The following is a 27,559-nucleotide window of genomic DNA, read 5'->3' as shown; positions in this document are numbered from 1 at the left end:
GAATGTAATAATTTTCAAAGCGTTTCGCTGGAAGAACATTGAGAAGGCACACAGAATATGACCATCTTTCAATTTTTCTCACAGATATATGACTACAAAACTATGCCTGATTTCTAAGAACTGTGTCAGAAGAGATCGATGGTGAAAGTTCGTGGACTATTTGAGAACTTGGGTAGAGTCATATAACATTCACTATCCTGTTTCCATCTTCTTTTTTTTTTATCGAAAATATTAAATTTAATTTTAAAGAGAATAATTTTAAACTAAAGAAAGTATTTTCGAATTATACCAGTAAATACGATGTTACAATATAAGTAAACGAAACAACTGTATGTGTTGCATTCAACAAATGTCTGTCATTAAAACTAAAGAAACATAAAGGCAGTAGAGCAGAAATATTACATTATTTAATAATTTGCACTAATTATTTATCACACTTTTATTTGTGATAAATCTGTGTGCAAAAATTCGACTTTTATTCAGTTTATAAATTGGTGTTTTTATTTTTACCTCTATTTTTCTAAATAAATATTAAATTATATATGCACTTGAAACTCACGTAAAACATTGATTTCTTTTGTTTACATTATTAACTTTACTACGATGTTAAAATGCACTTTCATTTAACTTCACTAATGGTCCTGGTTAACAGTTTAAATTCTTTATTAACAGATCATTTTAAGAAACATTTTGATATGTCTGCGGCAAGCAAGCGATATTATTATTATTATTTAATCATCTGTTATTTCAAACGACAAATGATTAATATAATATTCTGAAGTTTTCGCTTATAACGCTTATTTACATTTTTAATTCAACTTATAATTCTCAAATATTGATAGCGGTTTTTATTTTAACGGAAAATAAAAATCAATAGTCAAGAAGTTTGCCATTATAATGTTAGTTATTACAAAGCCTTCACCTAATGCTAGTAGCTGTGTTTGATTTAATCTAAGATTAAATGTTCCATATAAAATGAGCGCATGGTTTTATTACTTTTAGATTAAGAAAATAAATTAAATTATCTCTCTCTCTCTCTCTCTCGTCCTTAACGATATATATCTTGATAACGAACTCAAACCGAAGTTAATATTGCTTCCATAAACTTCAAAGTACAGAGCAGACGATTTACACACACACAATAAAAAGAAGAAAAAAAATTACATGTATTATACAACCAGCAGACGACTTTCTCATAAATATAGGCCATGTTCACATACCTTCCAGATTGCTGCAAGAATTTCGCCCGGAAATACGGAAAGGCAACAGGTATATGTCATTACCGGAAATTTTTCGCACTATCATTTCCTTGTTATCACCATCAGTAGAGTAATTTCAAATTTAAATATTCCTCAACCTAAAAGTAAAACTAAAACGAAACTCTTAAAACAGTCTTCACTGACCAGATGCACGCCATCGTTTATCACGTACCTAGCGACGCACCTGTAAGCAGGTGAATTGTGAAGCGTTCGGGCGGACGACTTCCGCCCCAGAACCAGGTATCTGTGCCATTTCTCTTAATGACAGACCGTGCGTTCGACTTCCGCTCTCCTGCTGGTATATCCGGATTGTTAGGGAACTCCCCAAAGTAGCAATGAGAAGAAACCGCTACAATCGGTATTATATGTTCTTTTTAATGAAGTCAACTGCAGCTGCGCAGTTAGTAATGTTCGTTTCTGTGCAAAATTATAACCATCTTTTTTTTTTTTTTTCAGAGTATGATTAGTAAAGATTAAAAAAAAATTCTGAAAAGAAAAAAAAAAGTTCTGAAAGTGAAAATTAATATAAATTCGGTATCGAAAGCTAACGAATAATGGAATAAACTATGACATATATTTTTAATAATGTTTTGAAAAGTTTGCCATCATAAAAAAAAAAAAAGAAAAAAAAACTTTTTTTTACAGAAATGTTTTAGATAGAGGAGCATATCGCATATCCAGAAAATTGGGAGGGGGGGGGGAAAACAAGGGTGTTTTTAGTAACTGTTTAGAGAGCTACTGGACGTATGAACTTCTACAATATAGATAATACTGATTTTTTTTTTAATTTAAAATTTTATTTTATTTTATTTTTGCACTGAAAAAATGGTAACATCGGAATTTTAAAGGATCTAAAGGACTTCTGTTCTGCACCGTCTTGGCTACATTCCTGTTTAATATTATTCAGTGATATCAGGCAGGTGTTCAAGGAACAGATTAATTTTTATCGATCTTCTCTCGAACTATGAACTGTTACAACGGAATTTTAATAAAAGGTTAAAAATGTGCAATGAGAAATAAACATATAAACCTTGGATTTCGAATGATAATAATCATTATCACAAGGGAATTGACCCTAGATATATATTTTACAGGAAGAACATTATCTAAACAGTAGTGTCATTTGAGATAGTGAATGAACAAGGAAGGCATAACTATAGAGAGGTTTTTTTTGTGTGTGCTGAAACACGTTCAATGTATACACAAAAATATTACACTCTCTCACACGCACAAAATCATACAAAGTGTTCTCTATTCATAATGTTTCACTGTTCAAATTCCACGAACTTAGCCTTCATCATGCTACAATTTCGAGAAATCAAAATGTGGCAACTTTATAATTTTGAAACTAATTTCAAACGCTATTTAAATTAATGCTTTGTTTTCATTAATCGGAGAAGCCTTCAAAGCAGAAAATAAAAGAAAAAAAAATAACGTTGCACATCTAAATCCTTCTAATTATCTTTAAGGATCTACTTTCAACTTTCAACTTTACTGACATAAGGGGTGAAGCAAAAGCTTTTCATATTCCCCGCTATCTTAAGAGAAACTGTGAGTGGAGAAAGTTTATGAGCTAATTGCTCGCCCTGAGTGGGCTTGGAGATTAGTCCTCAGTGTTGAAGTTTAGGATAGCTTTAGGTCTTTTATGTTTGAAATAATCCATTGCGTCATAATCTGCAGCCAGTTGGATCAGTTTGTTTGGATGCGCAGATGCTTTTGACAAGAATTTGATTGCTATAGTCTGCAAGAAAGTGTAAATATATGGGACATTTGTGTCACGATGAAGTTGCACAGTTCGTACGAACCATGGAGCGTTCAAGATCATCCTGAGACATTTGTTTTGCACACATTGTAACTTAAGAATATTAGTATTAGCGGTATGACTTCAGGCTGGTGAAGCGTAGATGAGTATTGGACGAACCATCAGTTTATATATGAGTAGTTTGATTCTGGTGCTCAGCTTAATTAGCGGATAGAGCTGGGCTATGGTTTTTAATGTGTTTGCACAGAGTTTTGATATGGGAGCCGTCAGTTTTCTGTCTAATACTACTCCAAGATATTTGATCTCAGTTAGCCATGGGATTTTTGTCTTGAATAGGAGGATATCTTCTTTAGAAAGCAAAGATCTTCTAGAGAACAGGACGGCAACGCTTTTCTGGGGGATTCACTTGGAGTCGCCATTTGGCGAAGTATTATTCAATTTCTGATAGGTTTTCTTGCAGTTTCTTGATGGCTAGGTGCGACTTTAAAGATCTGGCCAATATCGCTGTATCATCTGCGTATAGGGTTTTTATTGAAGACAATGGGTTGTGCGGGATATCACACAAGTATAAGGAAAATAGAATCGGTGCTAGTAAGGATCCTTGTGGAACTCCAGCCAAGATACGCTTTTGTGTCGAAACCACCCCACACATCCTGTCTTGCATGCGCCTATCGTAGAGGTATGCCTTTATTAGATGAATGATTCCCATTGGTATACCAGATGATATAAGTTTATATAGCAAACCATAATGCCAAACCTTGTCAAATGCACTCGCTATGTCAAGGAAAACAGCCCCAGTGCATTGACGCCAGTTAAAACCCGTGATGATATATTCCACTAATCTGTGTATTTGTTGCATGGTGCTATGAGATGGCGGAAGCCAAACTGCTCCTCAGGCAGGATATTTAGTCGGTGTAGTGAATCTTGGAGTCTGGTGAGAATTATCTTCTCGACAATTTTGCCGAGATTTGAGATGAGACTGATTGGCCTGTAACTGAGACAATCTAGAGTCTTTTCCAGGTTTATGGATTGGCATTATGTCCTGCAGTTTCCAGTAGGAAGAGAAATGTTTGTAGTGAAGGATGGAATTAATTATAGTTGTCAGATGGACAATAGCTCTACGTGGTAGAAGCTTTATCACCTTGTTAGAGATACCGTCAGGTCCAGGAGCCTTTTTGTTCTTAAACCTCTTAATAATATCATATATTTCAGCAGGTGAGGTGGGTGCAATTTGAATGGAATATGTGATAGAAGATTTGAGTGAACATCTGACGTTACGGTGGATCTTGTATATATGGTTAAAATCGAGGTGATCGTATGCAGGTTTACATTGTTTTTCTAGATGATTTGCTATTGCTTCAGCTTTATCGGCATCAGTGTGGATGAGACCTGAACCTGTTTGGAGGGGGGGAAAGAGGTTTATTTCTGTTTTTAATCTTTCGGATGAGATTCCATATGGAGTGGTTATCAGGAGAGATGGGGGTCAATTTTTCTTCCCAAAGTTGACTTCTATGGGCTGAGAAGGCATCTCTCACTGCAGAGTTGAACCTGTTTAAGATCCGTTTGTCTTGCGGCGCCCTGGTGTTGTGGTATCTTTTTCTTGCCTTGTTTTTTTCTCTGATCAGATTCATAATATCTTCTGGCAAGTGGTTGGATTTGCGGGTAGTTGCGGTTGTAGTAACTGCTGCACAGGCAGCTTTAATCTTTCTGTTAAATTTTTAACGACTGTTTCAATTTCCTCTTTTGATTTTATGATGGGAACAGGACCAATATATTTCGGAAGTACCTTGGAGAGCCTTTCCCAAGAAATGAACGAGTGAGGGGGGGATAATTTTTCAAAGTTTCCCAATTTTAACCGTATTGGATTGTGATCTGATGATAGATCGTCATTAATTGTCATTAAACTCTATTGGAGTCTGATATGCTGCAGTATGGCTATGTCCAAAACATCAGCCCGACCATAAGTGTTGTGATGGGTGGGGTCGGCGGGACCTATTACAAGCAGGTTGTTGAATCCATCATAGTTTTGTAGTATATGTCAATTTTTGTTGGTGGAACGGCTATTCCAGATTGAATGCTTGGCATTTAAGTCACCTGCCACAATGATAGGCTCTCTCTCTCCGGTATCGAATAAGGCGTTCAAATCAGAGAACAGTAATATTTTTTGTGGAGGATTATATGCTGCGAAGATTTTTAATTTGCCAGCAGAACTCGTGAGAATCTCAATGCCGGTGACCTCGAGGTTGGTAGGAGGGATGTTTATAGAGTGATGAGAGATGAAATTTTTAATGAAAATGGCCGTGCCTCCTCCTCTGTGGGATAGTCTATCGGCTGTGTACAGTTGATATCCACAAATTTTGGGGTTGTCTGAAGGTCTTAGGTGCGTCTCCTTTAGTAAAAGGACATCTAGCTGATGTCTTTGGGCGAAATCCTGGAGTTCTAAAATCTTACTCCTCAGGCCGTTCGCATTCCACGCGATGATCTCTAGAGAGTCTGGTTTAAATTTTGTTACTGTTCATTAGTGAGTGCTGAGATGATGGTTTGTGTATCCTTTAGAAAGTTTTGGTGGAAGGTGAGGAGTTAGATCTACTAAAGTCCAGCAGCATATATGCTAGAGAGGCAGTGATGATAGCTGTCAAATTGGATAGTGGAGCTGGTTGAACCTTTTCCTGGGTTAACTTTTTTACACGAACTACGTCTGCATATGTCTTTGTCTGATTCTGTTCAGATGATCTTTTAGAGATATCTGGTTGCAGAGGATGAGTTTCTGAGCGTTTTTGTATGTCCGTGGGGGACTGTGGAGTTGTGGTCTCTGGGATAGGTCTGCTATGGGGAGAGGAGAGTCTGCTTGCTTCCGTCTGCTTGTTTTTCGGGTTTTGGATGCAACCTCTATAATTGGCAGTATGAGGGCCGCCGCAGTTGGCGCATTTTGCCAGAGTAGTTTTTGGTTTTGTACATGTGTTGGTAGGGTGGCTTTTTGCACACTTCAAGCATTTGAACTCTGCTTTCAAAGTCTCTGTGCATGACCGAATCTTTGGCATCTATGGCATTGTCCAGTAGAAGCCTTCTTTTTCAAAGGCTCTGGAGTGATTCTAAGATCATATACTGATTTGAGGTCATAGATATTTTTGTAGACTTGATGTAATATATTAAAACTAGAAGCATGGGTGTTTTGTCTGCTCTAGTCATCCTGGGGACCTTGATAGGTGGTAGGTCCTGGAGGCGGAGGTCAGCCTCTATTTCGTCAGAGGTTATATCCTCTGAAAGACCCCTTAGAACCACCTTCAAATTTCGTTCCGAGCCAAGAGAGAATGTATGGTATTGGATATTGTTTGAATCCAGCTCTTTAGTTAGTTTTCTAAAGTCTAACACAGTAGTAGGCTGAATCCTAACGCCATCATCAGTATTTTTAGCCGAGATATACTGTATCTGAAGGTTTGACATGATGGATCTCAGTTGTGTCCACTTCCTTTTTTTTTCCCCGTAGGACAATCGGAGGTACCCTCTCTTTGGGGGAGGCAGTGTGATCAAGGCTGAGGGTGTCCTCTTCCATACTTAAATCCATGAGAGGTTCAGTGTCAGAGGTTTTACGTTTCTTACGAGCCTGAGTTTCATCGAAGTCTGTAGTAGGGGAAATCACCAAATCGAGTTTCTCCTCAGTCTGGGGACTGTCTTCGCACTCTTCAATTTCATTTGGCAAGGAGTAGAAATTAAGACTGCCGGGCCAATCATTTTCAACTTTTTTTAGTAACTTTTTGAGTATGCTAATTAGACGTCCTTTGGTGCTGAGTGAGTTAATATAAGCATCATCATTGTTCTAAATACCTCACACATTGCGAGATATTTAGAACAATAAGTCAGCAATTGCAGTTAGGCCTAGCGAATTGGCCTAATATAAATACAGATCACTTACCTGTGAGTAGTTAGTTTAGTAACCACAGGCACTTCTTCGACACGTACACACTTGTCTAGAAATTCATACGACTCTTACGATAAAGAAAAGCAGAATCCATTAACACGATTTTATGGATCAAAAGCATATTCATAACGTTAGTGACCTAAAAAGCCTGTCTGTTTTCAACTATCAGATCTTTATGGATCTAATATCATTCCTGTTTTTATCCACGAATAACACGTATTAGCTTTGAGCTGAACATATTCATAATACTATATAACATCGTCTGATAATCATGAGGACCAATCACAATGCAGGAGAAAAATAGTTCTGCGCTGACTGGATGGATTTGAATGTAATGTAAGATCGTTAATTTAATTTATCAAGTTATCTAAATTATGGTACCAAGCGACAAAATGGTGCAAAATTATAAGTTGAGAATGACAATAAATAGACTTTCAAAATACATAACTAAGAATGGATTAAAGTTCAATTACTGAAATAATAGATTACGTCATATACAAGAATCTTAAGTTAAAATGAATTAATTTTAATTTAGTTATCGACAGTAGTGTGGGCGAATTGTCATTTAGAAAATATATCTTAATAAAAGTTAAATGTTATTCACTGTAATATTGAAAAATGACGACACCAGCGAAACCTATCGATCTTAATGTATTATAAAATAAAATACTACTAAAAAAAAAAAATACAGGTAAAGTACATCAACTAAAAGGACTGCTTTCAAAGAAATTCTATCTCTATATACAGATCATTAACGTCTGTCAATGATTCTCAGTTAGTGTTCTGTAAAATGCATGCTTGAACGAGTTTTAGTTTGTTTAATAATTTTTGCTAACATCTCTCTCTGGTGAGTTGTTCCATATTTTTGATCTGCTTTCAGAAAGTGACTGCTCGTTAGACACGTCTTGACCCTTTGGGTATGTAAATGGAAAAGTTCTGTTGTTTTTGTTGGTGAAATAATAATAAATAGAATCAATCAATTAATTATGTAATCGAAATACAAAATCAAACATTAATTTAATTAACGTTTCGCATTCAAATTAACACTGTGTTCACTTGAGCAGAAATTAGTTTTGAAAATGAACAGGAAGAGTGACTTAATGCAAGATACATGAAAGTATCATGCATTAAGTCACTTGGTTTATGAAGCATAAAACCTCAACTTCTCGCAAGTGATTTTGGAGAATATCGGACAATTTCTACTGCTGTAAACAACTAACAAAGACAAAAATATGATGAAATACATCAAGAGTATACCCCGCACCAATCCCAAAAGAATAAAAACTCTTGGAGGGTTTTTTTTTTTTTTTTTTTTTGATAGCGCATTTTAAAAAAATAAAATAAATGCAAGCGGCTTCAAATAACGTACAGGATTCGAGACTTAGATTATATGTGCTTTCAAGTAATAGTTAGCCAGCCTCATACCGGAGGCAGAACTTTTTTTTTTTCTTTTTTTTCCCTTCCGAAAATATGTGTTTCTGATCCCACAAGACATGGAGAACATACGCGAATAAACAGACACAGCATACTGGGTTCACGTTTTAGCTTGTTAGCAACCTGGATCGTAATTCTAGGCAATACCTGAATCCAATGCCACTAGAACAGGTCAACATGATTGATCTGTTCAGAATTAACATCAATTCATCTTAGACCAGGAAAGGGAAATATTACGTGTGCGTTTATTCAGTGGCCGGTTTGTCTGTTTTGCAAGAAGAAAAACTTTTCCGCCTCCATGATATCTAACAGCTCATCTTCAGTGCCATGTTAAAGGACCATCAATTATAATTGGACAACTGCACTCGGGAGCGAATCTTAGTTTGCACTGCGCGCGCACGCACGCACACACGCACACGCACACACACCGAACTACTCTTGATTGGTTATTGGTGAGCATTTAGGAAGCGAGTCCTTTTCAAAAAAAAAAGTTGTGTGATGATGGAGTGCAGATAATCTTTAAGTGATCATGGATACCTGACAGCATTCTATATAAAAGGACAAAACTTTCTGCATATTGTGCAGGTTAAATTAGTTCTGATTACTCGCACCGGATACCTCTGAGATAGGTGTTGCTTTTCTGTCTTAAAAACTAGGAATTGACCACACATGACGCGTAATACAGAGAAGTTGCTCCTCCATAGGGCAGTTGGAAGAACAGTGAAGAAAAATTACAGGTGCGATCTGGAGAACACGCACACACAATTAATGGACACAAACACACTATGCAAATAGTATCAACTGCTCTATCATAGAGCGGTTAATAGAACGTTATATGATGTCCAAAACTTAAGGACGCACTACATTTTTATCTGTATATGAAAAAAAAATTTCATGACCACATTGTGGACATAAATTTATTATCGCAGCGTACTAATAAATTATATTACACAAAAATGTGTTATAAATTTAATTTTAATTTAATTATAAATTTAATACAAATTAAACTGCAATACGTTTTTGGTAAAAGTTACAATTTCTTAAGGGCGTATTTAAGGAATTAATGTAACAGTGCTTACTAAAAACAATGCAGAGAGAGAGAGAGAGATTTTACTATGGAATATGTCCATCCCAAACTATAATGTAGCTCTCATAACGTCGTACCATGCTTAGCACCAAGTGATTCATGAATTCTTGAGGCTAACTGGCCCACTCCTTCAGAGCAACAATAAGGCTTTTAATTATTTTCTAGATGGGGAATTTCGAGTAGTAATGAGTCTTTCTATTGAGTATTAAAAGCGTTCTATGGGGTTTAGATCTGGAAAGCGTGCTGACCACTCGATTCGATTGTTCATCCTCAGTCTCCAGAAGTATCTCCACTGCTCCTTACGATGTGGCATTATCATCCATAAAAACGAATTCTTCTCCTACGGCACCACGGAACAATCGAACATGACATTGAATCGAACAGACCTTCACCAGTCATAGTCCCTTTTCCCAGCACTTATAGCTCGGTGCGTCCATTAAGCATAATGCCTTCACACACCATGACTCCAGCACTGTCGTACATATTCCTTTCAAGAACATTCTCGCGAGGGTAAGTAGTACCACTTTCACGCCAGATCAAGTGTCGTCTAGTATCAGAGGAAAGACTAAAACGATTCTCATCTGTAAAGAGTACAACACCACTGAAAACGTATTTTATGATGAGCTGTGGATAAAGGGCTCAGACTACAGGCCTACTTGCTGTAGATGTCATTCCATAGTTTGTCGAAATAGCCACCTACCTGTGTTTCAATGGAGCCGAATTACGAGCTAACCAACACTGGTTTATCGAATGCGTATTGCTTTTATAACCGAAAATCTGTCTTTGTGCTCCATGGTAGAGCGAGGACGACCTCTTAGCTTGTCCTTTGGAGAAGCGAGAAAGGTGGAGATTTTTCTAAACGGTTTCCACCTTTCTCGCTTCTCCAAAGGACAAGCTTCCACATCTCAATCATCCAGGTGTCTACCAGATTCCGTGCTCTTGTGGATTATGTTATTTCGGACAAACGGGAAGATCTGCCTCCATTCGGCTAGAAGAACACCAATCTTATATTGAATACTTTAAACCTGAAAAGTCTGGACTTGCAGAACATGCCATCTTCACTAGACACAGAGTTCATTGGAAAAAGACAAGAGTTCTTCACAAAAGTCAGTTTCTCATGGAACGCCTTTATAAAGAAGCATGTGAAACTCTACTTCATTCTCCTAACTTAAACAGATCCGACGGCTTACGTCTATCCCCTTTATGGGAGATAGTACTTTACAAATCAGCTAATCTTTCCTAACTTTTTATTGTATTAATTTTTTTTTTTTTTTTTTTTTTTTTTTTTTTTAGGAAAGTTATTGACCTTTTTAGTTATCTTACACCAGCTACTTAGGTGGCACTTTTTGGAATTGTCAGTTAATGTTTAATTTTTGTCCCTAATTGTACTGAAGATGCCTGTGACACACGGGCGAAAATTATACCATTAAATAATATTTCTACGTGAGTTTTTCCGTTATATTTTTATGTATACCATTGTTATAATCCGCTTGCAGGCAATTTTTATGACCCTTCATAAACAGCATTATTCCCTTTCCCAAATGTTGAAATGTTTCGATGTGTGAAAATTAACGATACACAGATGTTATTATGGATTCTGGGTTTGAGCTTTTTGGCATATTCGCGAGTATTATTCTCCTCAGAATATTTCAACTATAAAATATTTATTCATGAAAAAGGCTTAGAAAACTAAAATGACAAATTCCAGAACTTCTCGCAGAACACCTATTCACCTTCCGCGGAACACAGTTTGAGAAACCCTGCTGTAGATAATGCACGCTGCTAAGTGACTGACCGATCCACGGAAAGTGTTAATCCACGGAAAGTGTTAAACAAAAATAACCCCACCTCTCTTGAGTGTTGGATATAGGTGAGATGTAGCGGACTGGTAGCTGATTAGAACTCTTTGTTGTTGAATTCTAGCTTCATCACCGATTTGTTACTATAGAAACTCAGAAATTTCACACTAGTTTTACGCACAATGCGCTTGTGCATCAAGATCCACGAGATATGCAAAAAACAGAGAATTGGTTTCAAGATGTGAGGCAAGTTCTATGCATTTAAAATTTAAAAGCTAATGTGTATGCTGCATTTAACTGTGTGTATATGAGAGAGAGAGAGAGAGAGAGAGAGAGAGAGAGAGAGAGATTAACAAGGCTCTTCTTAAATGGGTCACTTAAACTTATCCATCCACTTTGGAAAGTGTGCTACAGTAGTGATTCCACTACATATCATTGCTGGCACGTTTTCGATATGAAAATTACTTAACGACTTAATAAAAAAAAAAAATATAAAGTGATCCAGTGAGTATAATCTCGCGTCCAGTGAGCGAGTACGCTAACTGCACGCGATTTAATAACCCGAAGGCCAGATTAAAGTAAAGGGTCATACAGGGGAATTTCGTTCTATTGTCATAGTAACTGGCGCACTGAAAAACGTATTTTGGTCGTCTTCGGGTAAAGTGGTTGTAATTATTGTCCGATTTTAAAAATTAAAATTTCTCGTTGTTAGATGGACAGTTTTAATTGTATGGACGATGTAAGGACTGTTAGATATTACGAAGTAAACGGGTACTTTTCGCTTGCAAGCAAACCTAAAAAACATGCAAAGCGTTTTGTTTCTATAACATATTTTTATTACATGATACTTCCAAAGAGTACAAAAAGTAATCGCGGGAGGGCACTCTATATCACACAACCCTCTACATTGCCCAATCCACTCTGTACCTTACGCTATCTACTGTCCACCTATTGCACCACACACACTAGACCATCTACCGAATGCCACTGGACGTTCGGCCAATTTACCTATATGCGGGGCCACCCCATCACCTCTGCATGAGGTCGACTAATTCATATTTATTTGAAAAAAGGCCATATAAGTTTATACACATCATAAATGAGAAATGGTATATTTTTTTCTAGAGCAGGCTTTTACAAATATCCACACACAATGGGATTCGAACCCACGTCCTGTTGGTCGGAGGGCGGATATGCTAACCACTCGACATATTTAAAAAATATCAATAATTAATTACCATGTAAGTAAGTTTATTTATATTGATTTTGAACTTCACTGATTTTGGTGTTGTTGCAGAATGCATGGCTTTTCCTGTAAGCGGTTCGGGGTATTTTGTGACCAACAGCATTACTGCTCATAGTTAGTCACGCAGTTGTAGCAATATCGTCGAGATTACCATCTTCACGGTGTGGTTACATGGCCAGCATCAGTAAACTAGCAATTCCAGAAAGTACACAGAAGTGAACACCTGTGCGGTTTAGGAAAGTCCCATCGAACTCGCAGTACATTTCTATGAAGTATTATGACAAAGAAGCCAGCACGAATCCAGGAGAAAACCTTGCTCATCTCTCTCTCGCTTTTTCTAACAGCGCAGACGAGCAGCCAAGCGACTCATGACAAGCAGTGTTGTCAAATGTGACATTATAATCATGGTATTCATACCGTATTTTTACACTGTGTGGGATGTCAAAATTCCACAACACCATTTACTAAACCTTGAAAAAAAAATATTAAAATAGTTTCCTTGTGCATTCTTAAAAATTCTTTTCTATTGTTAAAATGGGATTGATACTCAAAAAAAAAAAAAAAAAAGTTCGAGCTAGTCCAAAGGGTCCTGTTTCCCCAAGATCGATTAGCGTAAAGATTTTCAAAATTTATGCGTATTTATATTTTTCCTTAATTGTCTAAAGATGTCGCTGCGCGCTGTTGATAGACCGTAGTCAATCAGATCGGTCCAATGAATTATGATCGACAGATGCCTTTCGTATCTGGAAGAAGTGCCATTAGGCTTAAGGAAAGTAAGTATCTGGTCTTTTGGAAATATTGATTTATGAAAAGAGAAGCTATTAAATTAAATTAAACAATAAATATTTTTAAATATATATATATATAAAAGGAATGTATAGTAACGTACTAAAATCCTTTTTTTATGCAAAGTAAATTAGTAATGTAACAATTCAAAATCGACATACATTTACTTCAAAGATAATTATTCAGCAAACGAAGATGTTTACAAGAAGATATAGTCAAATAAGCACAGTAATTGATGAGGAAAATTTTCAGAAATCGAATACCCCTAGTAACACAACAAAGAAGACATTAACCTCATTGGCGAGATGCCTACATTTCTGAGAAATGAAATAGCGTGCAACTGCAAAAAATCCGGGCACCTGCTAAATTGCAGTGGCCAATGATTAAATATACTAGTTTTGTGAAGGTTAACTCATGGTTGTTTACTTACCAGAGAAAATATTTCCTTCACGTAAAAGCTGGTTTCAAAATCAGCACGCTTGGAAGTCATTAAAGATGGCTTATCAGTTTTATTTTGAACTTGGTATAATTGTGAAATAAAGAATATACACGTCATGTGCACTCACTGGTAGAAACCTGGATAGTGATTTTAATTATGCTGCATATTCATATTTATTAAAATTACTAATGACTTGCATTAGTAATTTATTACATATTAGTAATTACTAACCATTAAGTTGGAATAACTGATTAAATTAAGTTAACATTTATTAACAAATAGCAGACGAGATAAATGTCTTTTATCTCGTCTGCTATTTAGTTTATCAAGATACGTAGCCTCGCTCCCAGCCAATGAAGGAAAGAAGTTCCATAGAGTTAATTTGATTGCCGGTTACTTGGAATTATCATTACAATAGCTGTTTTGTTTTTCTTTTATTTATTTATTTATTGTTTAACTAACTCTCTGGAAATCAATTTAGTTGAAAAACGTAAACGACGGTTTAAAACTAACGTAACAGTTTACATATTTTAATACTTAACAGGAATGAAAACGATAAAAAAAAAAAAAGTCTTTACATTTCTCAGTAACATTCTTGTATAACTGATGTCGTTCACTATCAAGGCAGTTGAACCTAGAGCCATTTATATCGATGTGCAGTAAATAACTCATTATATGATGATACTCGAATTTCAGAAGCTGGAGATTGTTCAATTATGAGTGATCACTTTCTAAGATATATCAACCAGGTGTGTGTAACATGGTGAACAGTGCTACTAGTGTTATTCCAACATAAGATGAAGAGTTGGAGGTGCATGCAAATGAGGTGGAAGAGCTGTTACATCACCTGGATAAGAATTTGTCGATAGGGACAGATGGAATATCAGCACGATTATGATATGTCTAACTACCAACCCATCAGTAGCTCTGGTGTGGTAGTGAAGATTTTAGAGAAGTTGGTAAGAACTCGCATAAAGAAACGGGTAGACAAACATGTTATACTCAAGGAACAGCATGGGTTTACTGAAGGAAGGTCATGTTTTAGCAATTTGCTCATATTTTATAACAATGTTACTGCCGAGTTGGATTTTTCTAAGGCATTTGATTAGATACTTCAAGAAAGGCTATTCCATAAACTGGAGAATATGGGATTGGAATATAAATTCTTGACTTTGATCAGGGGATGGTTGACAGACAGATTCAAAAAGTAGTACACAATGGGTGTGAATCTGCCAGATTTAAGGTGCCCAGTGATGTACCTCAAGGTTCAGTCCTTGGGTCATTATTGTTCAATCTATACATTAATGACATCAAGCAGAGTCTTATCACATTTGCAATTGTTTGCTGATGATACGAAGACAGGTAGGGCAATCAAGGATGCTATTGACATTCAGCAATTATAAAATAATTTAAATAGACTGGAAATCTGGGCAAAGGAAAATGGCTACCAGTTTAATGTTAGTAAGGTAAAGTTATGCACTTTGACGTGATTCGAGTTCCAGCGGCCTATTATATTAGCGGGATTATGCTACAAGAAACTGATGACGCTAGAAATCTTGGCATAATGGTGGAGAGGAATTTGAAGTTCAAAGGTCACATAGCAAAAGTTGTAAATACAACTCAGAGGATAATTGCGATGTTGAAGCGAATCTTGATATGTAAGGATAAGGAAGGCATGTTGCCTCTTTATAAGACCTTGATAGAACTGCATCTGGATTATTGTGCTCAGATTTGGTCTCCCGAGTTCCAATGGGATAAAGAAGCTGTGAAAAGGGTGCAAAGAAGAGTTACAAAGATTATATCCGTATTATGGGATTTAGATTATGAGGACATTAGTCTAAACAAAAAACTAGCCGTACAAAAGACAGTGTTCAAACCATTTTAACTTATAGATCTGAGAGCTGGGTGAGAAATAAAACTCGATCAAAGACTGGAGACCACAGATATAACAGTTCTGAGAAAGATTAGGAGAGTGAACAGATGGGATCAATGGTAATTTTATATTAAAAATGAGGATATTATGAAGGAACTTGACATTGTTAGCGTTCGAATGTGTTAGCAGAGCTAATCTCAGGTGGTATGGTTACTTAAACAGAATGCAAGAGGAAAGATTAGCTAAACAAGTGCTCTTTGCCAGGAATTCAGGAAAAATACCAGAGGAAGATCATGATGTAGGTGGATTGATATAACAAAAAGTACCTTAGAAGACAGAAATATAAGATCTGATAATATTGGAGTGTTGAGAGATAACAGGCTAATTCGGAAGAAAATTGTTGTTAAGAAGGTAGTAATTATGTAAGTTTTCATGTATTACTATAATACGATCCTGTATGTCTCTGACGATACATATAAGGAATTTGATGATGATTGTGAGGACAGATTGCGAGTATGTGGATTACAGACAATGGTTAACTGGAGGAGGGGTAATATTATAGAAGTCTATAAACTTTTGAATGAGTGTTAGAGGATATCGTATGATAAAAATTTTCATTATATGGAAAGTGGAGAGAGAGAACACTGGGGCATCCATGGAAGTTAAGTTTGTTCGCAGTCAATAAAAGGTTAGAGCTAGGTTTTTCTCTCACAGCGCATTAAGTGAGTAGATTAGTTTGCATTTAAGGGTACTGAATGCATCTAGCGTGAATAAATTTAAGCGAAGGTATGACAGTTGGTTTGGGTGATTAATAGCCTCCCTCGACGAGTCCTTGATTCCCTTGTGGTCTCAGATAATAATAATAATAATAATAGATTTATGGAATCAACTCCGTTTTGAGATAAACGACTTTAATCAAATTAAGATTCTTCTACGTTTCGACATTTACATTGAGTTAATTTTCAGGAATGTACAAGGGTGGTCTGAAACGTTCTCGGCCTCAACCATAAATAGATCACTATCGGCAAGATTTTTTTTCTTCTAAGTTCGTACATCTATCCTAAGCATCCATGTGAACTTGCAAATCATTCTATCAACGAGTTTGTTTTATACAGCTATCTAAAGCAAAAGTGTTGTCTGTATCCCTTGAAATTGATAAACTTGAGTATCGTGCGGTTATAAAATTCTTTGTAAAAGAGGGTTTAACACCAAAAGAAATTGATTCAAAAGTCATAAAAGTTTATAGGCAATCTTCTCCTTCGTTTTCGACAATTAAATGGGCTGCCGAGTTTAAATGTGGCCGTGCCAGCCTTGAAGATGATCCACGTGAAGGACATTCAAAAAGTGTAACAACACCAAATTATTGATCAAGTGCACGATATGATATTGGATGACCGACGAGTCAAAATGCATGAAATTGCTAAGACTATATGCATTTCAAAAGAACGTGTAGGATATATTTTGCATGAAGAATTGCATATGAAAAAGCTTTGCGCAAGATGGGTGCCGTATTTGCTCACAGTAGATCAAAAACGCAGTCTCATGAAAATCTCTGAACAGTGCTTGGAGCATTTTAACAAGAATAAAACTGATTTTGCGCGTCGATTTATTACTATGGATGAGACTTGGATTCACCATTACACGCCAGAATTCAAGTCAAAAACAGTAGACAGAAGCAGGTTGTTCAGCGTCAAAGAAGACAAAGTCGATTCCATCTGCAGGAAAGGTCATGGCATCGGTGTTTTGGGATGCTAAAGGTATTTTGTTTGTTTGTTAATTATCTTGAAAAGGGTAAAACAATAACCGGGGAATATTATTCCGATCTTTTAACCAGACTAGACGAAAATATTCGTGAAAAAAGACCCTGTTTGCAGAATAAAAAAAATCATCTTTCATCAGGGCAATACACCTGCCCACAAAGGTGTTTTGGCAATGGGAAAATTAAGGGATCTGCACTATGAATTGTTGGAACATTCACCATATTCTGCAGATTTGGCTCCCTCTGACTTCTTTTTCCAAAACTAAAACTCTTCCTCCCTGGTCAGCATTTTTCTTCGAATCAAGAGGTGATTGCAGCTGTAGAGGAGTATTTTGCAGATCTTACTGAGAACCACTACAGGGACGGGATAATGGCGCTGGAGCATCGCTGGAATGAATGTATTAGTCTGAAGGGAAATTATGTTGAAAAATAAAAATAATTTTGAAATTGCAAATTCGTTTTTTCATTGTTAGGCCGAGATCTTTTCAGACCACCCTCGTATACACATATATGCACTACTTAAGTGTAGATTCCTGAATGGGTGTTTGTTTTTTTTAATTTTTTTGTGGTTCTCGCTCACGAAAGTTTATTAGTAAACCTATAATACATTTGTACCTTGGGTGGACTTGATCATGAAGTAGATCATGCATGATGTAATTTATTTACGCGTGAATCACAGAAACTTTGTTAATAGTGCGGTAGATTTTTTCCCCATTATCAGCTGGATTGATTAATCAAATGCTTACAGAAAAGATAACGAATGAAATTAAAAAATAATGTACATTATAGCAGGAAAAGATTAAGCGCAATGTATGGATTAAAGGCAGTTCTAAGAACAACTACAAGTGAATTGGGAAATCATTATTAATTATTCAGACGTTATTATCACTGGAAGTCCATTGTTACAAGCACGTGTTCAGAGAACTCTAAAAAAAAAACGATGAGGAAATATAAGAAATGAAGTTATAAGTTCCGGTTGTACAATTCAACTAGTGCACTCCTAAATTTCTTTTTATAGTTTACATCCTAGTCGATTCGTATAAATATCAGAAGAATTGAACGCGTCATATATCTATATATAACAACCTGTTTTTGTCATTCCTTCCTGACTTGCTTCCTTCCCTCTATCACTACTTTGATTCTGGTGTTTATCAGACCAGTTTTTCATTTTTAGAAACTTTTTCTTTTCTTTTTTTTTTTTTTTGTCTGATTTCAGTGAAATTTTGCAGGTCATTACGAAGTAAGTAATCAACTTTAAAAATAGCATTTTGTTAATTGCAGCCTAGACCTCAAGAGGTGAGTGAATTTCTTTCTCTATCTCTCTTTTTAACACGCACGCGCACACGCACACACACATGAATTCCATCTCGAAAGGTTGTAAACCCATAGTGCTTCATTAGTAACACCATAGGTTTAGCAGTTTAAAAAAAAAAATAATTTAGAAATCCTGCTCTAGAAAACAAAGATAGAATGTTTTTTAATCCACTTCATGCCCCCAGTAAGCAGGATGGTAGTTTACACCACTGCGCCACAGAGGCGCAATACGAAATTAAAACACCTACTTCTGACGACGAGTAATAAGTTAGAAGAAAATTGCAAACTATGATAAAAAAGCGCATTTTGTAATTGCAATCTTGTATAGTGAGATCATTCGTTATCACAACTATTTAGCCTACATTTTTTTTTCTTTTTTTGACATGCATTGTGGACATAATTGAAACGTCCCGACAATTTTAGAATAGATAACCTAAATCCCAAATTTCATTAGTTGCACTCAATAACGAATTATTCGATCATTTTGGCAATAAAAATAAATTGATCAAAATCAAAATTCAAGTACATGGGTATCTCCTTGCGTCTCTCTTAAATCTCATGAAATTCCATTGAGACAGAATGGTGTTATTGTAATGTATTAAGCTCTCAGTTCCAATAAATCTGTCCAGCCAGAATCTAAAAATAAATTACTTAAATTCGGCATGAAACTCTTTGATTCCTATCTTTGAGTTTCTTATTCAGCTTTGAAATAATGTGGGGTTTAATATCCCCTTAATTTACATAATCTAAAAATAAGATTTGCATACTGACGGATAAAAATAGAAAATGTGTTGATGCCTTTTGCAACATGTACCTATTACTCATATTATTATTATTAGCACTAGTATTCTTGTATAATGTTAATCAGCTTTGTATAGTATACTAGATCTTATATGATGTAAAATGCCAATTGTTATTCTCTTCATAACGTTTGTGGGAAAATATATTTCTGCTTTTGTCATATGCATCAATGAATTTAAATTCGTCTAGTTTGATAGTAATGTATTGAATAATAACAGTTAATATCCAGAATCAAAACGAACATACGATTCTAAAATATATTCAATAAATTAATTAATTAAACAAAACTTAAATCTCCATTTCTAAACCTTAAAAAAAAAAAATGCTCTTTGGCGCTTTACGAATGGTGTCAAAAACCTCAGATTATTCGAGTCATTTGGCTATGAAATAATGACGGATCTATAATCTTTATTTCTGTAATCATAAATTGTATTGTTTTGAGTTTTTAATGATTTACAACAAGGATATTACAACAGCAACCAATATAAGACATAAAATAGGATTCTCAAAAAAAAATCTTCCATTAAAGAACTAGCTTCTTTAATGGAAGATTTTCTGTGCTAGCTCTTTAAAATAGAATCCCAAAACCTGATTGGGATAATAGATGAGTTTCTTCTCCTGGTGAACTACTTCTTCCCTGCTTAATGGAGATGTGCAGTAGCTACTGTCATGTTTAACTTCCAGAGTTTTCAACTTTCCAACCCTACTCTTTCTTCACATACAATATTCGTGATGGTCTTGCTGAGCTGGTTTTCCACACCGTAATTAATTAACTTAAGAGTCAGTACCGTCTCTATTTGAGGGAATACAACAGTAAAATGGTTTTCCCAGGCCAGTCGCTAGATAGTTCACAGAACAACTTTTGGTAACACTTCGAGAGGCTTCTTCCTGATCATCTGGTGAATAATTCTGCTGCTGCTTACTTTGCCAGGTTGTTCATGGAAATAGTCCGAACATAGCAGCTTCCTAGAGAAACTGTCGAGGCCACACTTGGAATGGTATTCTCTAGATACTTCCTGGTGAGAGTCTTGTCTCCAAGTCCTTTACTCCTAACCGAATTCTCCTACTCTGTTAATTTCCCCAGCATTTTACTTGCATGAAAGTTAGTATAACAAATTATACAGTTACTACGGTAAAATAAAAAATAAAATAAAATCTAACGAAACAACAAAATTCCATTAAAAATAAAATAAAATAAAACTTCCACATGAGCTTGCCTTAAGCTCAAATAACATTGAGCTTCTGGTCCCTGGTCAAGGCTATAGAGCAAAAACGTCTATCCTACCATGTTTACACCTCTCTCTCTCTCATTCTGATGAAACAACATCTCCAACATCTTCGATATTTCTGCAAAACAACGAAAATTCCTTCACACTATTCCAAGACCTACCTCGGCTGATCATTCGTCAGAAGGACAACAGACAAATACTATATAGCATTCATACCAATAATCTTCTGGTCCAGGTGGTATCCCTCCAACTGTACTACAGTGTGCTGGGGAGCCTATACCCATCCTGTCTCGGCTATGTAAACTGCCATACTCATCTGTCATGGGCGTCCGCAGAAAATTTTCCAGGGGGGGGAGGCAAAGCTTGGAGGCAAATAATTAGATCAATAAATTTTTATTTAATTATTTAATTTCTGTTTTTTTTTTTTTCACAAGTAGATCCCAGGAGGAAGTGTCCCGTTCCCCCCCCCCTCTCTGCGGACGCCCATGTCATCTATTATCTATCATGAAAACAAGCCTTTATCCAGCCTATCCCTAAAAAGGAAAATAAAAGTCTGCCACTCTCACCACAATACTTTGGAAAGTAATTGGAGAAGATCATCAACTTCTTCTTCTACCAGCTTCTTCTTCTTCACTCCTTTGATACCCATCAGTTAACGAGTGCGCACCAATATGAATTCCTTCAATATCATTCTACAGCCAACCTTCTTACTGACCTTACCCACCTTCAACCACAGGCCACGGAAAGATTTGGAGAAACTTATGTGTTTGCCTCTTAATATTCTCTCAAATGTTATCCAGCCTGTGTGCGCATGAAAATCATTTTGTGTGCAAGTGTCCATTCTCAGACTCAGTATATGCAGTAGCCTATGCATATTGTTCTTTGAAGTTGCCATTTTAAAAGATTTCTCCAAATTTGTCCAAAAGAAATACTTTTTTTGGTCTAGTTTATAACCTGTAAAATTGTAACCACCAAATTAGTTCGCTTAAATCCGCATAGCTACAAAAATCAATCACCGAGTTCGAGTGCCTGTACTATCTAGAGCAGGGGTTGTCAAACTTTTTAAATTTTGTACCACATAAATAAGAATCAAAAAATATATGTACCACCATAAAAGCATTTCCCGATTAAAAATCAATACATCCCAAATGGAGTGTTTATAATCAAAGAATAAAACATTTTAAATTTATATTATTTATTTATATTCGTAAATGAAACTTTTACATTATAATGAAATATAGTAAATGGTGGGTAATAAATACATTTTTCTGAACATTTATTTAAATATTTTGTGTAAAAATTGTACCACCAAAAATAACGTAATGTACCATTAGTGGTACATGTACCACAGTTTGAGAAACAATGATCTAGTGAGTAGACACTCTAAATGAATAGATCACAGTAATATTGGAGTGGAGGCATCGGAAAAATTACTGTTCAATTTTTTCTCCATAGCTTCCTCAGTCTCCAAAAAACTTGGTATTCTTTTTGCTCAAAATACCCTTTTTTTCTCCTTGTCAACTCTTAACACTTTATAAACTCAAATCCTTTCTGCACGATGCTTTTTTACAGGTATTTTCATGGACGTTGCTCCACCGAACTGGCCACTACCACTCCTTCGCTGTCCTCCAATTATGCAGGAATACTAGTCAACATTCATACATAGTTCAAATTCACACACATCAAACGAACTTAGCATTTTCTTCCTTCATTCCATCTATTTCTCTTCTGTGCTTTGGAAAAAGTTTCTCCATGCTTTTTTTTTCCCAACGACTGCATCCAAACTTCTCAAGAAACAAGTAGATGACTTCCTTCTCCTTAAACACTTAACACCCCCACCACAGCACGGTTATGTATAAGTTTTGTAACTAGTGTGCGTGGGAGGGGGGGGGGGTTAATATTTAAAAATTCATTTCTTTATTTTATTTTTTATTATTTCCATTTTTTTTACAAGACGATAGGTGAAGAGTGAGGCAGACTTGGTCATACTCCTTCATGACTAATTGGAATCCTGTTATTCTCGAAGTTTTATCGTTTCAATCAGGTTCTCGTGTTTTCAAACATTTCCTTGAAAATGAAAAAAAAAAAAAAAAAAAGAAAAGAAAAAAAGAAATTTAAATTGAATTTGAGAAAGAGCCAAGATTTGTAGTGAATGCCTTAATTGTAAAAATATTGCTAGACGAGAGCTAATGGTTAAGCCTAACACACTGAGCTACATACGTACTCTGCGTTTGAAAATCGACTGTACGTTCCCTGGAAGTACAAAAAAAAAAAAGAAAAAAAAAATTGGATCAAGCCAACATGGGGTAAGAAACGAATTTACTCAACCTCCCTACATGTCTCGGCTCAATTTCTATGATCGAATGAGACTAGATGACCAAGGGCATTACTAATGAGCGGAACTCGAGAATTACCATTCCTGGTAGTGCCTAACCACGTGTTGTATCGCATCTATTATGTTCTCCATTACACTTCCAGGACGCCCGCGTCCTTTCTTGTAAATGGACACTCTCGGATTTCTAAGAAACGAACATGAATCTTCTCGCCGGGTTGAGATGTGAGAAGGATAAAGAGGAAAATATTGAGGGGAGGGGGGGAGAAGAAGACATTCCGCACAAATGTTACCGATACCTCTGCTTTCCGAGAAAAATCAGGGACACCTTACTCTTTCCCTAATACCAAAAGATGATCTCATGTACCTGGTAAACCATGCATTCGTTCCTATTGTACGTACACACACACACACACATGCGAGCACGTGCGGAATGAGCATCCAATCATCACGCAAGATTGGCGAGTATGACCGGAAGTGAAACAGACAAGAATGAAAGCGACAGATCGAGAAGGCGGACGAGTTATAGCAATCAGTGCAGCGTCGCACTGGTTCGGAACTGTCCACACCCGCGGAGTTGTTCCTGCACGAACTATTTTGCCTCGAGGATAATCGGCAGGTTTTTACTTCCTCATCAGGAGTCTTGTTTGTTCTGTCCCTGACATTTTCAGTTTTGCCGGCTTCGTTAAGTTTCCGTAGGCGGTTGCGGCATGTCGAGGTGACAGCAACTTCCTGTAAACACGCTACCTGGACAAAATGATTTACATCTAATCTCGTACCCAGATTCTGAATACATAAAGAAAAAAAAAACTTCTCAGTACTACCCCTGAAGAAAATGAAATTACACAGAAAAAGTCATTTTCGGTTAGTAGAAAGAGAATGAGAAAGGCGAAGAAAAGAGAGAGAGAGAGAACTTGGAACGCCAAAAAAAAGTTGGCTTCCTCCTTCTTCCTAAGAAGCTTTGTTCCGCTAACAGGTGAATCCTCTTTCGTTAGTCTGACCCGGATTTGTTTCCAGTATGAAATATTTAGGTTAAGGAGGAAATGTTCCCGTTATGGGCAAACGGAAATGGTCTGATGACAAGAAGAAAAAAAAAAAAGAGACCCTAAGCATAGCAAAGGTTGATGAGTAGCGAACCAAGTAATACTTATTATCTTTTACCATTGATTGCTTACTTGCTACAGACGGAAATAAGTGGAGGTACCAAGCAGAAAGCGAGTCCGTTTTATTTCCCTTCTTTCTTCTATCTCTGTCACTTTTTTTAATAATCAAATAAAATGACCGCTTATTATCTGAAAACAGTTATATTTCCGCAAACATTCTAACATTTTTGCTAAAAAAAACTGTTATTTACAAATAACTACAGTTCTCAGTTGAATTAGAATAAGCAGACGATCATGTACCTGTTGTTTATTGTAAAATGAAAAAAAAAAAAAAACCCGTTCCTTATAAACTTTATTTTGAACCTTAAATAAAAAATAGATAGAAACATGAAATGTAATACTTTATTGTAGCGATGATAAAACAAAAATAAGCATATTGATTAATCACATTATTCCATAGCATCCAAAGCTTTTAAGAGCTTCAGATCTATTCATACATTTGATATGCTTACTGTAGTTGTATGTTGAATTCCCGGATATAAGTACCAACGTAACAATTACTAATGAATTAGTTGCCTGTGTTTTAACTTCCGCAATGTCACTTTTGATTGGAACAGTCCATACGGATAAGAGCCGGAAAAATATTTAATTTTCGCGATCTCTACGTGTTCGAATTGAAAAGAAATGAATGAAATTTTCTCCAGTTAGTTCCGAATAGTGAAGAGAGTCTTTTTTTTTTTTTTTTTTTTGGCAATGCCACGGGGGAAACTACAAGTACCAATATCATGTAAATCATATAATTTCGATAGCGTACTGAATGTACTTTGACACGAATACTTATGTCTTCTAATGTCCAGGGAATTTCCTTCGAATCTCCACTTCTAGTCGAAATTAAAATATGAAATTCAATACACATAAAATACAGCAAATTTATGCCAAAAATTTAACACGTCTTATATTTATTTTTAAATTCTAGAGCAATTTATATATTTTTATACTTTTCATACATTTACTACTTAATAAATTAGTTTTAAAAAAAATAATAATGCATCCTCTAAACCTTTTCATTCCTATGTTGGCAGGTGGTCTCTATTATTGTCTTTGACAAAGATTAGTGCGACCTCTAGCGGCATGCATAGACAAAAGAAGACAAAATTACTGCACGAAACAGCCATGTTATGTTCCTAATCCTAACTAATATTACCGAATAGATGCTACTTTTTTTTTCAGAATTGATTAAAAACCTAAGTTTCTTTCCTGAGAAGGAGGGAAAAGGCCAGTTACATCTCCAACGATCTACTAACTTGGGAACCGACTGCAAACGTTCTTGAAAAAGTTTCTCAATAGTATCAAAAATGAAAAATTGCATATGAAATGCAGTTTATGCAATATAGCTTTTTGGTTGTACTACGCATTCCTTTCGTTTCATCTCAATCAGTGTAAACATGTCGGCATATTATCAGAAATCTCATGGGAGATTGAAGACTTCCTTTTTGGGGGAAGTAGGTTGCTTAACTAACTTTTCTAACTTTCACAATCAAATGGCGTTATATTCTGATTTATTGCTAAAATGTCTTATTCTGTGCAATCTTTTTTTTTTTTTTTTTTTTTACATTTCTCATAAGGAACTGGCGTAATCTTTAACAACAATTGGACAAATAGAAGAACAAGAAAAAGAAAAGCATTACTTCATATTCTGAATACTGACATTTTAAAAAGACGTCTTTCTTTCCTTTTTTATTTATTTTATACTCTCTCCTATCCTTAAAAACGACAAAGGGTTATTAGCTATCATACAACAGACAGCTCCAGTCAGAGCGAAGCTTATCAAACCCACTCGGAATGTATTTATGAAGTATCATTATCTCTTAGGAACTAATAGAGAGCTGGGGGCGAAAAATCTGTCTGCAGAGTTGCGGAAAAAGAAAAGTGGTTATTATCTTAAGAATCTCCCGCCGCCCCCTGTGGACAGATTACATATTTAGCCTATCGTCAACAGGTGTCCTTCATTCATCGCCGTGCTTCCTAACTTGTTTGATTTATTTTCAAAGGAATGCACATACATACATTGCGTCACTTAAATTTGAATCTTTGTGAAATGTGAAATTTAATGTGAAAAACTACCTAAATTAATTAACAGTTATAAATGCATTCGATTTTAAGAACCTATAGGTTATTTTGAAAATCCCAGTTTCACTTACAATAAAGAAATCCTAGTAAAAATAATGTTATTTATATTGCATTAAAAATGCGATGTTTTAATTCTTTACATTGAGAGTGACACTGCCACAAAGGAATAGTAGATAAAATTAGATTGAATTGTCTGCATCATCAACCAAGTACTTATAATTTCGATGGCTTTTGAGGATAACTATAAATAAGCACATATATGAAAAAGAATGCGGTTGATAGTTTCGAAAAATCTTTAGAAAGATATGAACTGCGATATTCAACTAACAGTGTGCGACTGATTGACTTTCGATTTCGTTTAAGAACCTACTGCTGTTGGCATTTGCGACTGTTACTTTTTAGTTTCGTTTACTTTATTAGTTTATATATGTATATATATTTTTAGTTTATCTATGTATATTTTTTCTCCCATTTGAAGTGAGTACCGATTTTTTTTTTCATTTTTTCATCCGGCATACAGGCAAATCGGTCTGAGAACACACGCAACTTTCAGACAAAAATTTTATTAGTGGCGTTATGTGTAGGCGGATTACGTGGTGTAGACGGAGAGTGGAGTGTCCACCCGCGATGAGTCCTTGGACTTCCTCGGAGATGTTACGTAATAATAAAACTATGAACTCCTTTTTTTTTTCTATATATAGAGTTATATATATACTATTACTGTCTTTTAATAGGAAAATGAACACTTAAAACTAAAAAATCTGAGTTATTAAAACGTCAGTGTACATTATATAGATAGAGAGAGAAAATGAAAAAACGCTGTTATTTATTTATTTATTTGGTTACCAAATAAATAAATAAATAAAAACTCACCTACCCATGATTTGTGTTCAGCAAATGTTATGAAGTAAGAAATCAGGATCTAGTAAAACAGTATACATCCATTTTCCCTTAATATAATCATTGGTTCTTATATAACGTTAATACAGGACTTTATCGAACATCCTAAGCGCTTGCCTCACCTACTGCTGTCTAGGAGGAACAGGAAGTCGTAAGAGGTCGCTTTAATGCTTATTCAGTATTTCATTACTATTTCACAATTTCCGGGAGAGAATCTGAATTATCTATACAGTGGTTTGTGTGTCTGTAATAAAAAATTGATGTAAACATCGATATTCATCCTGGTAATATCGCTTTAAATGTACTTGGATCAAGAATAAGCTATCGAGGGATTCATTTTTTTTTTTTTTTTTTTCAAGTAAAAATTTTAGGAATGAAAAACTGAGT

General features: G+C 35.7%; 1 protein-coding gene across 1 annotated transcript in view; it reads right to left on the bottom strand.

Moving 5' to 3' along the window:
* Positions 1-27,233, bottom strand: part of aop (ETS variant transcription factor anterior open) — a 109,162-nt gene extending 81,929 nt beyond the window's left edge. The window contains exon 1 of the mRNA XM_090393731.1: positions 27,150-27,233. The gene's annotated coding sequence lies outside the window, so the exon portion shown is untranslated. The remainder of the gene's footprint in view (positions 1-27,149) is intronic.
* Between the last annotated feature and the right edge of the window lie 326 nt (positions 27,234-27,559).

This window comes from Typopeltis vanoorti, chromosome 6 (assembly GCF_054136105.1).
Source record: "Typopeltis vanoorti isolate ZY-2024b chromosome 6, IOZ_Tvanoo_1.0, whole genome shotgun sequence".
NCBI classification, from domain to species: Eukaryota; Metazoa; Arthropoda; class Arachnida; order Uropygi; family Thelyphonidae; genus Typopeltis; species Typopeltis vanoorti.
The sequence above is the reverse complement of the archived record's forward strand: the minus strand, read 5'-3'. Positions and strand labels throughout refer to the sequence as shown.